This window comes from Canis lupus, chromosome 15 (genome assembly GCF_003254725.2).
Source record: "Canis lupus dingo isolate Sandy chromosome 15, ASM325472v2, whole genome shotgun sequence".
NCBI lineage: Eukaryota > Metazoa > Chordata > Mammalia > Carnivora > Canidae > Canis > Canis lupus.
The window spans coordinates 40,442,318-40,459,885 of NC_064257.1; the positions used below are offsets into that span (position 1 = coordinate 40,442,318).

The 17,568-nt window shown below is 39.1% G+C and overlaps 1 long non-coding RNA gene across 1 annotated transcript in view; it reads left to right on the top strand.

The window, feature by feature from the left end:
* The window catches only part of LOC125752522 (uncharacterized), a 31,704-nt gene extending 19,485 nt beyond the window's left edge, over positions 1 to 12,219 (top strand). Inside the window, exons 2-3 of the long non-coding RNA XR_007402256.1 lie at positions 11,252 to 11,394; positions 11,931 to 12,219. This is a non-coding gene — a long non-coding RNA (uncharacterized LOC125752522). The remainder of the gene's footprint in view (positions 1 to 11,251; positions 11,395 to 11,930) is intronic.
* Positions 12,220 to 17,568: the final 5,349 nt, after the last annotated feature.

Below are 17,568 nucleotides of genomic sequence, written 5' to 3' on the forward strand. Positions count from 1 at the left end.
ATCAGGAGCTCCGTGTCCGGAACTGTTGGCAGAGACCAATATGTATTTCCTAGGATCTCACAGTTACGTAAGAGAATGTCCTTGTTTTTAGGACATATACGTGGAGCTACCCAGGCATGAAGGGGCATGATATCTAAACTTGCTTTCAAAGGATCCATAAATATACAAGCAAAAAAGATAAGCAAATATAGCAAGTCCTTTACAATGGCTGAATCTGTACTAATCCTACAATTCTTTAAACTTTGACTTATTTCATAATAGAAAGTAAAAAAAAAAAAAAAAAAAAAGCATTTATTCATAGCCTGGGTGGTACCAGGCACTGCTCTGGCCACAGAAAAGTAAGTTTTGGGCAAGGATATGTGCAGAATGCTATAAATATAATTCACTGTAGATAAGACTGATAGAATCCAAACTGTGATTGCCTTTTTCTTTATCATAAAGGCTTTTGATTCACTAGGCCTGCTTTTCAAAGCAAAGTTATGCTTTTTCCCTCCTTGGAGGTTTTGAAGGAGGAAAAAACAAAGTTTCTGAGTGAGGCAGTCAGAAGGGCCTCTGAATTTTTGTAACCACTAGTTCCATGGTAATACAAAAACCGAGGAGAAATGGAAGTCTCCTTTGAGAGCAAAGGCATCATGGCAACAGAAATCCAAGGCTCTGGTGGAGTGGGTGAGAATCCAAAAAACCAAGCCTGCCATTCAGATTCACTCTCACTCAAAGCATTAGATGCACTAAATCAAACACTAAACAAAAACCACAGATGCTGGAGGCTTTCCGTCCTCCCTTGCATGGGGGGCATATAACTACCTGAGAAAAACAAGCAAACAGAATGCCTGGGGGCTCAGTAGTTGAGAGTCTGCCTTCAGCCCAGGGCGTGATCCTGGAGTCCTGGGATCGAGTCCCGCATTGGGCTCCCTGCATGGAGCCTGCTTCTCCCTCTGCCTTGTGTCTCTGCCTCTCTCTGTGTCCCTCATGAATGAATAAATAAAATCTTTAAAAAACCAAACAAACAAGCAAACAAATGGCAAAGTTTCCAAATCTCCTTTCCACCAGGTCAGAAGAGTTTCTGAATCACCAAGAACAGTTCCGTAGAGGACCTCAAACTGGGAAGACTAAAATTGTGTTTAAAAGGGATACAAATAGGTTATAAATCAGAACACTGCCAAGCGCAGATTAGCTGTGAGAAAACAAAATCACTTATATACAAGAGAAATACTGAAGCATATTTTCAATTCCCCACAGATTTGTTCCATCTAACCAGCCATCATCATTTCTGAAAGAGGATAAGAAGATTTTGAATGTCTCTTTTTCTGCATAGATGCTTCTGATTAATAAAGGAAATACAGAATAAATGATTTAACATGGGCAAGGTGTGCAAAACAATGCTAGGTACATACTATATTCCCAATACCTTTTTTTAAGACTTATTTATAGATTTATTTATTTCAGAGAGAGACAGAGACAAAGAGAGAGAGAGAGAAAGAGAGAGGGAGAGCATAAGCATGAGCAGGGGGAGGGCCAGACTCCTCACTGAGCAGGGAGTCTGATTTGGGGCTCGATCCGACCCTGGGATCATGACCTGAGACAAAGGCAGATGCTTAACCGACTGACCCACCAAGATGCCCCCCTCCCCCATAACTTAATTTTTAAAAGAGATAAAAACTACTAGCTGCCCAGAGTTGAGATTGACTCCCACTAAACCATGGTTATATGGGAATAAATCAGGCCCCATTGCAGTGTCAATAGGGACCTAGAACTTCTTCTGAGGACAGTTCTGAATGCCATGTTTTAAAGGTCCCTTGGCTTCTCCTGACTCATGCAGACCTTCACCTCATATCCATGCATAACTGAGCTTTCAAAATTCTTTTCCTGTGTCTATTTTTCTTGCACAACTACTCTGGCTGTTTCCTCATACAACTCCCTAAAGATCTGCAGGGCCCAAAGGACGGAAGTCTTGTCCTGTTTCTGTAGAGGCTCACTCAATGGGTTGAACTGAATTTTGCTGAACTCCCAAGTTTTGAAGAGGAGGGTCAGGATTAATTTGTCTCTGCACACTGTCACCATAAAGATGAGGCTTTTCCTCAGTTAGTTAGTGTTATGTGACCTTGGGCAAGTTATTGAACCCCTCTGTGCCATACCATAAATAATTTCCATGATGCCATTGTTAGTGTTATTGATATTAGGCATAGGAAAAATTGAATTTGGAAAACAGCAGAGCTGGGATTTCAACCCAAGGAGTCTGTCTCCAATCTTAAGAGTCTGAGCTCTCAACCATTTCTCTTGATTTCTTAAATTGAGGACAACCCTACATGACTGTAGATCTGGTCTGTGACACTATAGTTTTGCTTGTTCTAGAATTTCATATGAACTGAATCTTACAGTGTGGTGTCTTTTGTATCTGAATTCTTTTACTTAGCAAAATGCTTTTGAAATTCATCCATGTCAAGTGGGCGTGTAAAATAGTCTGTTCCTTTTCCTCATCAGTAAAATTCCATTGCATGGCCATACCACAATTTGTTTATGCATTCAAGAGTTGATGGAAATTTGGATTATATCCACTTTGGGCATATAATGAATAAAGCTGCTATGATCATTTTCATACAAGTCTTTGTGTGAACATGTTTTCATTCCTCTTGAGCAAATATCTAGGAGTGAAATGACTCCTAGGTCATATGGTAGGTGCATGTTCAACTTTATAAGAAACTAACAAACTATTTCCCAATGGCTATACCATTTCATAGTCCCACCAGCAATGTATGAGAGTTTCAATTACTTCATATCCTTGCTAACACTTAGTAATTATCAATCTTTTAAATTACATCCATTCTAGTATGTGTGTAGATGTAGCTCATTGTGATTTTTATTTGAATTTCCCCAATGATGAATGATGCTGAACATCTTTTAATGTATTTATTGTTCATGTATTTTCTCTTTAGTGAAGTATGTGTTCAAATCTTCTGTATCCTTTTGAAACTTGGGCTTTAGTCTATTATTGAGTTTTAAAGTTTTTTTTTAATATTCTTGATACAAGTCCTTTATCGAAAATAAGTTTTACACATACATTCTCCCAGTTCGTGGCTTGGCTTGTAATTATTGTCTCAAGATCTCTTGAAGAGCCAAGGTATAAATTTATGTGAAGTTCAACTTATCAGTTCTTACTGTTTTAGGCTCTGTGTATACTGCATCCTATTTTAGAAACCTTTGCCAAACCTAAGGGCATAAAATCTTATATTTTCATATTGCAGTTTTTGAGTTTTATCTGTTTAAATCTTTGAGTCATTTTGAATTAATTTTTATATATGTGCTATAAAATAAAAGTCAGAGTTTATTTTTTTCCATCTGTATGTCAAATTCACTTTTAAAAAATTCAATCCAGATTCACTTTTTAAAAAATCCAAAAATTCATCCAGATTCACTTTTAAAAATATCAATCATGTGTGTGTAAATCTATTTCTGGACTCTATTCTTTTCCACTGATCTATGTCTATCCTTATGCTAATATAACACTATGATATTGATTACTGAGACTTTATAGTATGTCTCCAACATTGTTTTTCTTTTGTGTAACTGGCTATTTTACATTCTTTAAACTTCTGTATAAATTTTATGATCAGCTTGTCAATTTCTATAAGTTATGTGCTACGTTTTGATTGGCATCGCTTAGAATCTGTAATTAAATTTGAGAGAATTTGACTTCTTAACAGTAATGAGCTTTCTAATTCATGAACATTATATAACTCTCCACTTAATCAGATCCTCTTTAATATCTCTCAACAATGTTTACAGTGTTCAGGTCTTACATATCTTTAAGTATTTTGCATTTTTAAATTGTTATTATAAATGATGCTATTTTCAAATTTCAATATCCAATGGTTTATTGCCAATATATAGAAATACAATTGATTTTTTTACATGAGCCTTATATCCTGCCACCTTGCTAAATTCATCTATTAGTAGCAGTAGCCTTTTTATGGATTTCTTAGTATTTCATATGTAGCTAATCATATCATCTTTAAGTAGAGACAGTTTTACAGCTTCCTTTCCAGCCTGCACACTTATTATTCCTTTTTCTTGCCTTATTACACTGGTTAAGACCTCTGTTAAAATATTTAATGAGTCGGGATCCCTGGGTGGCGCAGCGGTTTAGCGCCTGCCTCTGGCCCAGGGCGAGATCCTGGAAACCCGGGATCGAATCCCACGTCAGGCTCCAGGTGCATGGAGCCTGCTTCTCCCTCTGCCTATGTCTCTGCCTCTCTCTCTCTCTCTCTCTGTGTGACTATCATGAATAATAAAAATTTTAAAAAAATCTAAAAAAAAAGTTAAATGAGGCAATTGGACACACTTGAAATGCACACAGTTGAAGTGGGTACATTTTATTGTATGTAAATTGTATTTGTTAAAGCAATTAAACAAAGAGACCATTGGACTGAGGTGACTCTCAGGCCTTCATAACCTACATAAGCAAACCAAAACCTAAGACATTGTCAATTGTAGAGACACTCATGTCCAAGAGAATGAAATTTAAGAACAACCAATCACAAACAGCTAACTAGACTTCCTCATGTAAAATAACTGCTCAAGCTGTAGCCACTAAAAGCATTTCCTTGCTCTGCTCCTATATCTGCTCTATAGGAACCTAAGGGCCTATCCCCCAGCTTCTGTCAGGGGAGTGCTTTTAACCACTTTTGATTTGGTGCTGCCCAATTCAAATCAGTATTTGCTCATATAGACTCTTGTAATCTTTAATGTGCCTCAGTTTATCTGTATCTCAATAACACTGATTTGTTTTTTTTTTGGAAGTAGGCTCTGTGCTCAAGGTGAGACTCAAACTCACAAACCCTAGACCAAGAGTCATATGATCTACTGAGCAAGCCAGGAACCCCAACACTGATTTTTTTTTAAATTGAACTGAATGTATCACAAAAGTCAAAAGCTAAAGAAGCCTTTTTTTTATGTGACAAGCATTGAATCACAGATGAAAAAGAGTTGAAAATTGCAATTCCTGATCTTGATCTGGAAAAATAATAAAAGGAAAACAATGATGGCTAAAATGAAGAATGAAATTATTGGGAAAATTGACTTGGAAATTTTTTCTTACTGTGTTAAGTGTGAAAATGATTGAAAAAGATGAAAGAAAAAACATTGAAGGTTCTCAAAGTATTTGATGATGGTGGCATAGGAAGCATAACAAAGAATTAAGGTAATTTCACTTCTGACACTTTAGAAAATGTTTGAAGGAGCTGTCTGTAATGGGGTTAGAGCAATAAATGAGGAGTTCTTGAGAATGATTTTAAAAACCTATTCTTTATTAATACAGGTAAACTTATCTTTTTGGAAAGTTGCTAATATCTTGATTTGCTTTAAAATATTGTGTCTGCAATTTAATCTCCAAGTGTATACTTTCATAATATTTACCTAAATATATAGATTAAATTCTGACTTTTGTGTTTTTTAGAGATTTATTTATTTATTTTAGAGAGCATATGCATCTGTGATGGGGGGGACAGGAGAGAATCTTCAAGCAGGCCCCGCACTGAGCACAATGCCTGACCCCAGGCTGATCTTAGGACCCCTGAGATCATGATCTAAGCTGAAACCAAGAGTCCCCTGCTTAATCAGCTGAGCACTCAGGTGTTCCTGACTTTTGGTTTCTAAACCACATTGGCACATGATTTTTTTTTCTGTTAATATATTGTCTACAGCGTGTAGAAGTAAAAATAAAGTTGGCTTCCTCGAACTATGAACTAAGAACAATAGCAATCCCACTCGCTATGTTAGAAGTTTCAACTTTATTTTTTTATTTTTTTAATAATAAATTTATTTTTTATTGGTGTTCAGTTTGCCAACATACAGAATAACACCCAGTGCTCATCCCATCAAGTACCCCCCTAAGTGCCCGCCACCCAGTCACCCCCACCCCCCGCCCTCCTCCCCTTCCACCACCCCTAGTTCATTTCCCAGAGTTAGGAGTCTCTCATGTTCTGTCTCCCTTTCTGATATTTCCTACCCATTTCTTCTCCCTTCCCTTATATTCCCTTTCACTATTGTTTATATTCCCCAAATGAATGAGAACATACACTGTTTGTCCTTCTCCGATTGACTTACTTCAGTCAGCATAATACCCTCCAGTTCCATCCACATCGAAGCAAATGGTGGGTATTTGTCATTTCTAATGGCTGAGTAATATTCCATTGTATACATAAACCACAGCTTCTTTATCCATTCATCTTTTGATGGACACCGAGCCTCCTTCCACAGTTTGGCTATTGTGGCCATTGCTGCTATAAACATCAGGGTGCAGCTGTCCCAGCGCTTCATTGCATCTGTATCTTTGGGGTAAATCCCCAGCAGTGCAATTGCTGGGTCGTAGGGCAGATCTATTTTTAACCCTTTGAGGAACCTCCACAGTTTTCCAGAGTGGCTGCACCAGTTCACATTCCCACCAACTGTATAAGCTTGGCCTTGCTGCAAAGAGATTGGGGGAAATAAAGGGCAACTAAGCCCTTCTTACATTATTTAGTTTCCTTTTCACAACACCTGACAATCATTTGCATTTTAATCAGTTATATAGAGTATAAAATAAAATGGCTTGGACAAATTATCTTCTCATTTTCTTCTAATTATAAAAAAATGGGGGCACCTGGGTAGCTCAGTCAGTTAAGTGTCAGGCTCTTGATCTCAGCTCAGGTCTTGATATCAGGGTCATGAGTTCAAGCCTTGCATTGAGCTGCAGGGTGGGTGTGGAACCTACTTTAAAAATAAATTAAAGCAGCATTTCTATCACCATATTTCCTTCTATGTGACAAGGGAAAAAGGAGAAGATCAACACCTGTTCAATACTCTGTGGGATGTGTGTTCTCAGTTGATCCATAACACCCAAGGAAGACAGGTAGTTTATCTATTTTACAGATGAGAAGACAGACCAATGGGTAAACATTACCCAAATTTCGACAGCTGATACTAGGGATTTGCAAAGTTTATGCCTTTGCCCTGCACCCTATTGCTTCTCTCATGATTCTTTTAAAGTTTAACTTTCTAATTTGTTTTTAGTTCTGTTTCTTAGACATTTTTTTGTATTTTTTTATTGGAGTTCTATTTGCCAACATATAGTATAACACTCAGTGCTCATCCCATCAAGTACCCCCCTAAGTGCCCGTCACCCAGTCACCCCAACCACCCACCTCCCCTTCTACTACCCCTTGTTCATTTCCCAGAGTTAGGAGTCTCTCATGCTCTGTCACCCTCTCTGATATTTCCCACTCATTTTCTATTCTTTCCCCTATAATCCCTTTCACTATTTTTTATATTCCCCCTATGAATGAAACCATATAATGTTTGTCTTTTTCCGATTGACTTACTTCACTCAGCATAATACCCTCCAGTTCTATCCACGTTGAAGTAAATGGTGGGTATTCGTCGTTTCTAATAGCTGAGCAATATTCCATTGTATACATAAACCACATCTTTATCCAGTCATCTTTTGAAGGACACTGAGGCTCCTTCCGCAGTTTGGCTATTGTGGACATTGCTGCTATAAACATCGGGGTGCAGGTGTCCCGGCGTTTCATTGCATCTGTATGTTTGGGGTAAATCCCCAACAGTGCAATTGCTGGGTCGTAGGGCAGGACTATTTTTAACTCTGAGGAACCTCCACACAGTTTTCCAGAGTGGCTGCACCAGTTCACATTCCCACCAACAGTGAAAGAGGGTTCCCCTTTCTCCACATCCTCTCCAACATTTGTAGTTTCCTGTCTTATTAATTTTCACCATTCTGGTGTGAGGTGTGAGGTGGTATCTCATTGTGGTTTTGATTTGTATTTCCCCGATGGCAAGTGATGCGGAGCATTTTCTCATGTGCGTGTTGGTCATGTCTATGTCTTCCTCTGTGAAATTTCTCTTCATGTCTTTTGCCCATTTCATGATTGGATTGTTTGTTTCTTTGGTGTTGAGTTTAATAAGTTCTTTATAGATCTTGGATACTAGCCCTTTATCTGATAGGTCATTTGCAAATATCTCCTCCCATTCTGTAGGTTGTCTTTTAGTTTTGTTGACTGTTTCTTTTGCTGTGCAGAAGCTTCTTATCTTGATTAAGTCCCAATGGTTCATTTTTGCTTTTGTTTCCCTTGCCTTCATAGATGTATCTTGCAAGAAGTTGCTGTGGCCAAGTTCAAAAAGGATGTTGCCTCTATTCTCCTCTAGGATTTTGATGGATTCTTGTCTCTTAGACTTTTTATTTTTATTTTTTGCTATATTTTAACTTTTGTCAACTGAACTCTCCTTTTCAAAAGAACTATACTCTTCTGGAATACGAACAATAAACCTGGGGCAAGAGGTAATTCTGTTAAAAAATGTAACCTTTAAAGGCCACACCCAACAAGTTTTTGAATATAGAAAGAAGATTTTCATTTTTCTTTTGTTTTGTCAACGTCTAAGAATATCTATTCTATGGAGACTATGTGTTAATGGAATATTCTTACCTCTTTTCACGGTACCTTTTTAAAAAATTCCAGTATAGTTAATATAGTGCTGCATTAGTTTCAGGTGTACAATAGTGATTCAGCAATTCTATCCATTACTCAGTGCTCATCACAATAAGTATACTCTTACCCAACCCCTCTTTTATCACAAATTGTGAAAAATTTCTTCTGAATAAAGGAGGAAGATATATATTAAACATGTGTTATCTGATAAAAATGCCAGCCTCTCATTTTTGAAAAGGTTTTATATTTTTTTAACTAGGTGATATATATGATAAAAAAGAAATTCAAAGAGTATCAAACACTACATAGTGAAAAGCAAGTCTTCCTTCTCTGGTGCCCAACCCCTAGTTAGTTCCCCAAGACACTTATTTTTTTTTAATATTTTCTTATGTATCCTATGCATCCTTCCAGGGTATTCTATGTGTATGTAAACATATATAATATTTAACATTGCCTTTTAAATACTATCAAATTCTTTGATGTACACCAGCATTGTGCATCTTTTAATTTTATATCTTAGAATTCCACATTGATATAAAAAGTACCTCATTGTAATAGCTACATAACATTTCATTGAATAGGGACACCTGAGTGGCTGGTTGAGTGTCTGCCTTTGGCTCAGGGCAGGCATGACCCCAGGGTCCTGGGATCCAGTCCCACATCAGGCTTCCGGCAGGGAGCCTGCTTCTCCCTCTGCCTGTATATCCTCCTCTCTCTTTCATGAATAAATAAATAAAATCTCTTTTAAAAAAACAAATACGTATCTCAAATAAGAGATTAGAAAGCAAACCAAAATAATTCCAAAGAGAATAAAGGAAGGTCATGTTAAATGTGAGAATGAGTCGAAGAAGCAAACAATAAAAGCAACAGAGTCAAAATTTTTTGAAAAGGTCAACAAAATTGGTTTTTTGTTTTGTTTTGTTTTGTAAAATAGAGAAAACATGAATGGATATAGTGAGTTCTTATTTGTGGTTTTCCATTCTAGAATTTCTATTTAGTCCTTCATATCTGCCACGCTCCCACCCCCACTCTGCTTTTAACAAAAAAAATAATAATAATTGCTAGTTCTCTGCTGAGATTTTCAACCTCCTGTTTTATCTCCTTAAAATTATTTGTAAGCCTGGGCTGAAAACCCAGTGTCAGAAGCCCTTGCATAGTTATCTCTGTTTCCTGTCCTGAACTATGGTTCTCCTTCAAGTTGCCTAATCAGTGTGCCTAGTGATCTTTAATGTGTGCTGAACATTGTACTTGACACAACCTACAAGTGATCTGAGGTCATGATGTAATCTTCGACAGAGAAGTGCCTAAGGATGTCAACACGAAGGACTGCCTTAATCCAATTTCAGGGATTGAAATGGCAGGTACAAAGTTGGGCCACTATGCCTCGTAGAGCAAGTCTACCTTTGGTTTTGACCTACGCCTAGTGTAAAGGCCTGAGGGCTTTCAACCCAAATTGCTAGAGGGGAAGTTTGAATGCCTCCCATCCCCAGAGCAAGCCCCCTCGAATGTTTGTAATGGCATCAGAGAAGATGAAAACAAAATGGGCATCCTTGGTAGGCTCCTAACTTGGCATAGACTCAAATCCATATCCCTAAAACACCTGACTGTCAGGGGCCCCTGGGTGGCCCAGTAGATGAAGCATCTGTGTTTCCCTCAGGTCATGATCTCCAAGTCCTGGGAGGGAGCCCCACCTCAGAATCCCTGCTGGGTGGGGAGTCTCCTTCTCCCTCTGCCTCTCCTCCTTGCTTGTGCTCTCTTGCTTGCTCTCAATTAAATAAATACATAAAAATTTAAGATATATAAATAAATATCTGACATTTCAAGTATTGAGAACTGCGGTCTGACTGCAGGAAAGGTCAAATGCCAATCATTTTCTTCGATGCTTCCAAGTAGCCAGTGCAATCCAGGAGTGGCCCGGGCCTTCCCTCCTACGAAGCCGGTGGCCCCAAGCACCCACTCTGGGCCGCTACTGCTTCTGCCTGGACGGTGTCCCAGCGACGTCCATGTGTTGGCCTCCCCAGACTGGCCTGCAGCTGGTCACGTATTTCCCCCAAGTGTGTACTTACAGCCCTGTCCTCAGGAGGCATGCAAGTGCACCGGTCCTTCTGCTGCCCTCCATCTGTGGAGGTGGAGTGGGCCTGGATGCTGTGCCCTGGGGCTCCTGGAACCTTCCAGCCCGCCGCCCTTTGCCTTTTGCCCTTCATGGCTCTGCATCTTGCCATGAGGATGCCCTCCTAGGGCATCCTGCTACCTCCCCCAGTGCTGTCCCCACTGTAGCCACAGCCTTCCCCACAAGCACTTGACCTCTCCTTCTGGATTCTTCTAGAACAGGCATTTTTTCCTCTGAGTTTTCTGGGTTAGTAGCCTTCTCTCCTGAATGACTCATCTCCTTTTTGGAAGTTCCTGCTCACCCATTTCTCTGGCGGAGATTCTCCTTGCTGTTTAATTGAACAGGCACAACTTCTTTCCTCTGCCCAAGGCCCTGGGACACTCTCACTCCGAACCTCCCCTCCCATGGCCATCCTGGCAGGCACACCACATGCAGGCAGGGTAGTACAGATCCTACCTCCACTCAGACAACACAACCTTCAGCTTCTTTTCCACAGAAACCGTGGGACTTGGCACCATGAACGCAGAAGAAAAATAACTGGGCCTTTTGGTTTCTTGTTAAACAAAAAATAAGAGAGCTTCATTGCCTTACCAGATTGATTGGTTGATTGGTTGATTAATTGATTGATTGATTTTTAAAGGTTTTGTTTATTTATTCACGATAGACACACAGAGAGGGGCAGAGACACAGGCAGAGGGAGAAGCAGGCTCCGTGGGACTGGATCCCAGGATCACGCCCTGAGTCAAAGGCAGATGCTCCACCACTGAGCCACCAAGGCGTCCCGCCTTACCAGATATATTTAATCAGGTGGGTCTGCTTTTATATTTCTCCAAAGTAGCATGTCAACAAACACAAATCCAGAGTCAGAATGTAAAGTGTGGTGTTACCTGATGGCGAAGTTATTCCCTTTTAGTGTAGGGGTTCAGACAAGAGACATCACTGAGGTCGGAGCCTGAAGTGAGGGGGACAGAACTGGCTTTCTAAACTGTCAGACCTCTTCATTACTCTCATTATTTCTAAATTTCTGTCATAAATGTATACAGAGTATATTTAAATCACGAAGGACTTTTAAAAAATGTGACTGTGCAACACTGACTACTGAGTATTTTCATAATCAAAGCAAAATTATTTTCTTAGAATTTTCTTTTTTGGAATTGGCTTTGTTAGATGACTTTCTTATATCATTTGTTGCCTTTGTCTATTGTTTATTATTTCAGTTTATTTTATGTTGTTTGAAACACATGAAAGCATATATGCTTTCATTGTAATAAGATAAACATACATTAACTTATCTCCTGGTCCTGAATCTAAAACATTTTGAAAGGTGTATTTATATATTTTAGGGAGAAAAAAAAGCACAAACAGGAGGGGCAGAGGTAGAGGGAGAGAATCTCAATCAGACTCCACGCTGAGCACCAAGCCCAGTGCAGCCCTCGTCCCACCACCCATGTGATCAGGACCTGAGCTGAAACCAAGAGTCGGAAGCTCAACTGATTGAGCCACCCAGGTGCCCCCTCCCCTGAAACTAAAACATTTTATTTTATTTTATTTTATTTTATTTTATTTTATTTTATTTTATTATTTTTTTTAACTAAAACATTTTAAATAAATGATGTACTACTTCCTTGACAATCTACCTGCTTTTCCATTCCCAGGAGTATCCTCTGCTCTAAACTTTGTGCTTATTTACTCCCTTGGTTTACAAACACACACACACCCCATAGAAAGATGAGAGGCTAGATAGATGATAGATAGGTGATGGATCGATAATGACAGTTAAAAGAAAAAAATAGGAAAGAAAGAAAAGCTGATTTAAAACATATTTAGTTGTTTTTGAACTTTAAAAATCTAAAATACAAAAAAACCCTACCATATTTTAAGTGGTTTCTTAGGTTTTACTTTTTTCACTGAACATTTTTTTTTCTTTTCTTTTTTCTTTTTTTCACTGAACATTGTAGTCGATATTCTTCCTTGCCATTGCATTGAGCTGGAGTTAACTCATTTTCACTCGTCTATGTGATTCCATTATGCAAACATACCACAATTTATTCGTTCTCTTCCCGCTGTGTATACGTGTGTGTATGTATCTACCTATCTTTGTGTGTGTTTGTGCATATAAATACCTCTTTCTCTCCCTCTCCATAGAGATATGAGTTGTTTGCAGATCTTTTCCATTATAGACATGGTTGCTAACGGTGTTTTTGTACGTACAGATGTCCTGGATGTATACAAGTGTGTATATACTTCTAGCCATTCATAGAATGAAAAGAAGTTTTCATGAGGTTATAATAACATATTAAGATGTGTATAATTAAAACAGAAGCAGATCAACACCCTGAATTAAACACAAACCATAAACCAGGATACTTGAGCATTGTATCCTACATATTTGCCTGAAGAGGATAGTCAGCCAAATATGCAAATAAAGAGACATTGATGAAATACATGAAAAAAATTAAAAAAATAAAAGACAATATTGCTATCTGCCGACATTTTCCAGAGATGATATCTGAAAAAGCTGAATTAAAAATGAGGAGACCTGAAATCCAGGTAACACTAACTCACTGAGCGATTTCTGACCTGAGAATCAGCTTCCTCACCGGCAAAATGGTTATAAGACTTGCCTTGGGAGCCTCCTGGGCTTTCCCGAGTGTATGATAGAATGCCCGCACTTATTCATCTGGCCTTCATTGAAGGTCCCTGTAGGGGTTTTTTGTTTTTGTTTTTTTTTTCAATTTTTATTTATTTATGATAGTCATAGAGAGAGAGAGAGAGAGAGGCAGAGACATAGGCCGGGGGAGAAGCAGGCTCCATGCACCGGGAGCCCGACATGGGATTCGATCCCGGGTCTCCAGGATCGCGCCCTGGGCCAAAGGCAGGCGCCAAACCGCTGCGCCACCCAGGGATCCCATTGAAGGTCCCTGTAGGGTTATATACTGTTTTGCCACCTGCTTCAGGAAAGCAAAAGACATATGAGAACGCGTCTTTTCCTTTCCTCTTGGGAGCTGGCAAAGTAATACGGCAGAGAAAGCGGAGAATGACAGAACCCTATGGAAGCAGAAGGTTATACAGTCCTGGTGAGTGTGGTGGCTATCACGAAGATCGTGTGAAAGCTATAAAAGTGAAAGACTGGAGCAAAAAATATTGCGAATCCCCTGAAAAAGATCTTTGAGCGGTTTCTCTCTTTACTAACCATACCAAAGGTACTGGATAGAATTTTTTTAAAGTTTTATTTAAATTTGATTAACATACACTGTGTTATTGGTTTCAGAGGTAGAGGTCAGTGACTCATCAGTCTTATGTAACACCCAGTGCTCATTGCATCACGTGCCCTCCTTAACATCTTCACCCAGTTACCCATCCCCCAACTCCCTTCCCTCCAGCGACCCTCGGTTTGTTTCCTATGATTAAGAGTCTCATGATTTGTCTCCCTCTCTGATTTCATCTTGTCTTATTTTTCCCTCCCTTCCTCTATGATCTTTAAATTCCACATATGAGTAAGATCATACAATAATTGTCTTTCTCTCATTGAGTTATTTTGCTAGCATAATACCCTCTAGTTCCCTCCACGTAGATGCAAATGGCAAGATTTCACTTTTTTCAGTGGCTGAGTAGTAGTCCATTGTATATATGGACACGTCTTCTTTATTCACTCATCTATCTGTAGACATCTGGGCTGTTTCTGCAGTTTGGCTACTGTGGACTGTTGCTGTGAACACTGGAGTGCAGGTGCCCCTTCAGATCACTACATTTGTATTTTGGGGTTGAATACCCAGTAGTGCAATTTCTGGGTCATAGGGTGGCTCTATTTTCAACTTCCTTAGGAGCCTCCGTAGTGTTTTCCAGGCACTTGACAGATTTTTAAAACTGAGTATTTTCATTATTAATTTCAGTTATCTGATAAAAATTCAACATAGAGAGACAATATATTTCATAATGCATGCCAATGGGTTCTAGAAACTTAGAGCCAGTTAGCTGTAACTTGGAATCTCATTAAGTCTTCAGTTTCCCAAACTGTTTTGAACTCAGAGTACCCCACTGCCCACCCACCTCACTTTACCAGTTTCCTATCAGTTAACCAGTTAACTTTTGTAGCAATGAGTTGCTGCTGCTTCATAACAAAGGACATTGTAGCCTTGTAAATGGATTTTGTTAAAACAGAGAATTACACCCTTGCAGCACCCCACAGAGACCATGAGACTAGATCTGTTGTGTCCCCCTCTCTGTGGAGCCGGGTGGATTGTCACTAGTCCTGTATCAGAGGAGTTTCCTCCATTGGTATGAACACTGGTAGGAGCTATTCATTGTGGTAAATATATAGAGACTCTGGAGAATATTTGTGTTACCTGGTTATTAGAAAGGGGCACCAGACGAGTGGCAAGGGAAGACCTGGGTTTGAGTCCTGGCTCTGCAGCTTGCCCGCGAGGCTGCAGGTCCCAGGTGGGTAGAAGGCGCACAGTTGTGGTGATGGCACAGCTAGCATAGCACATGTTTACTATTCTCCTGTACTATCTCAACAGCACCTTTAACAACCATTATCAAATTCTTATTCTCATTCTCATTTTGTCTCAGTTTCACTCCATAGATAAGGAAGCCAAGTCTGGTTGAATGGTTAAGTCTTTAGTCAGAGTCAGGTAGAACTGGTTTGAAAACCTTCCCCTCTACCACTCACTAGCCCTGTGACCTTGAGGCAGGCTCTTCGCTTCCCAGAGCCACTGTTGCTTCATCAGTAGAAGGAGGATAATTATAAAGCAGGACATAACATTTGTTGAGCATTTATGAAATGTCAGGACTGTGGAATGTATGTTACATGAATTCCCTTAGATTTTCAAAACTCTATGTGGTAAATAGTCATTATTCACATTTTACAGAGAGAAAACGGAAAGGTTTGGAGTAAGTAAGCTGCCCCAGTTTACAGATAGGAGATAAGGAGCCAGAATCAGAACTCATAGATAGTAACACCACTTCATAGCATTAGGGTGAGGTTAAATAATCTATTATAACATATGTAGAAATAAATATATGAAAAATTTAGCACAATGGATAGAAGGAGATATAACTGAAATTACAGTCGACTTTTGAACAACACAGAGATTGAGTGCCAAGTACCCCTACGTAGTGGGAAATCTGTGCATAAACTTCAATTCCCTCAAAACTTAACTACTAACAGCTCACTATTGACAGTAAGCCTGACTGGTAACATAAACAGTTGATTAGCACATTTTTTGTATTACATCCTGTTTTCTTACAATAAAGTAAGCTAAAGGAAAGAAAATCTTATTAAGACAATCAGGAAGAGAAAATCCATTTACAGCACTGTACTGTGTTTATCAAAAACAAATCTGCGTATAGGTGGGCCTGCATAGTTCAAACCTCTGTTCTTCAGCTGTATACTGTGATGAGGTTCTTACATGACATGTGAAATGCCTATAATGGCAACTCAAAAATTACAGAAGTATATTGTATCATGACATATCATCAAAATATACAAAGCTAATAAAGGAAAAGAAATGCTTGTTTAATCCAAAAGAAAGCAAAAAAGAAACAAAGGAACAAAAAATAATTAAGACAAGTGGAAAACAAATAGAAAGATGGTAGACTTACATTTCTTTATTTTTTTTAAGATTTATTTATTTATTTGAAGAGACAGAGAACACAGAGAAAGAGGGGGAGGGAGAGAGAGAAGCAGACTCCCTCCCGACACCAGGCTCCCTGAGATCATGACCTGAGTTGAAATCAAAAGTTGGATGCTTAACCCACTGAGCCACCCAGACAACCCAAAAGACATTCTTTAAATACAAAGACACAGACAGATTGGACATGTCAAAAGTAAAAAAATAATAAGAAGAAAGCTAGTGTGGTTAGTATCAAAGTAGACTTTGAGGATTACCAAAAAGAAATACAGAAATTTTACATGATAGAAGTCTCAATTTATCAAAAACACAAAATGCCAAATGACTGTGCACCTAATAATAGAGCTTCAAAATACATGAAGCAAAAATGGACAGAACTAAAGGCAAAAATGGACAAATCCATAATTATAGTTGGATATTACTCCTTGTAAACTCTGTAATCATCTGTAATCTTTGTAACTGGTAAAATATGCAGGCCAAAAATGTCAGTAAGGATATGGAAAATTTGAACAATATTATCAGTGAACTAGATATAACTGACATTTATCAGGCCCTATGTACAATAATTGTAAAATATACATTCTCCCAAATACAAATGGAACATTCATCAATACAGGCCCTATGCGAAATACAAATCAAAACCACAAAGAGATACCACCTCACATCAGTAAGAATGGGGAAAATTAACAACGCAGGAAACCACAAATGTTGGAGAGGATGTGGAGAAAGGGGAACCCTCCCTGCACTGTTGGTGGGAATGTGAACTGGTGCAGCCACTCTGGAAAACTGTGTGGAGGTTCCTCAAAGAGTTAAAAATAGTCCTGCCCTACGACCCAGCAATTGCACTGCTGGGAATTTACCCCAAAGATACAGATGCAGTGAAATGCCGGGACACCTGCACCCCGATGTTTCTAGCAGCAATGTCCACAATAGCCAAACTGTGGAAGGAGCCTCAGTGTCCATCGAAAGATGAATGGATAAAGAAGATGTGGTTTATGTATACAGTGGAATATTACTCAGCCATTAGAAATGACAAATACCCACCATTTGCTTCGACGTGAATGGAACTGGAGGGTATTATGCTGAGTGAAATATGTTAATCGGAGAAGGACATTTTATGGTCTCATTCATTTGGGGAATATAAAAAGTAGTGAAAGGGAGTAAAGGGGAAAGGGGGAAAATTAATGGAAATATCAGAAAGGGAGACAGAACATGAGAGACTTATAACTCTGGGAAACGAACTAGGGGTGGTGGAAGGGGAGGAGGGCGGGGGCTGGTGGGGAATGGGTGACGGGCACTGAGGGGGGCACTTGACGGGATGAGCACTGGGTGTTATTCTGTATGTTGG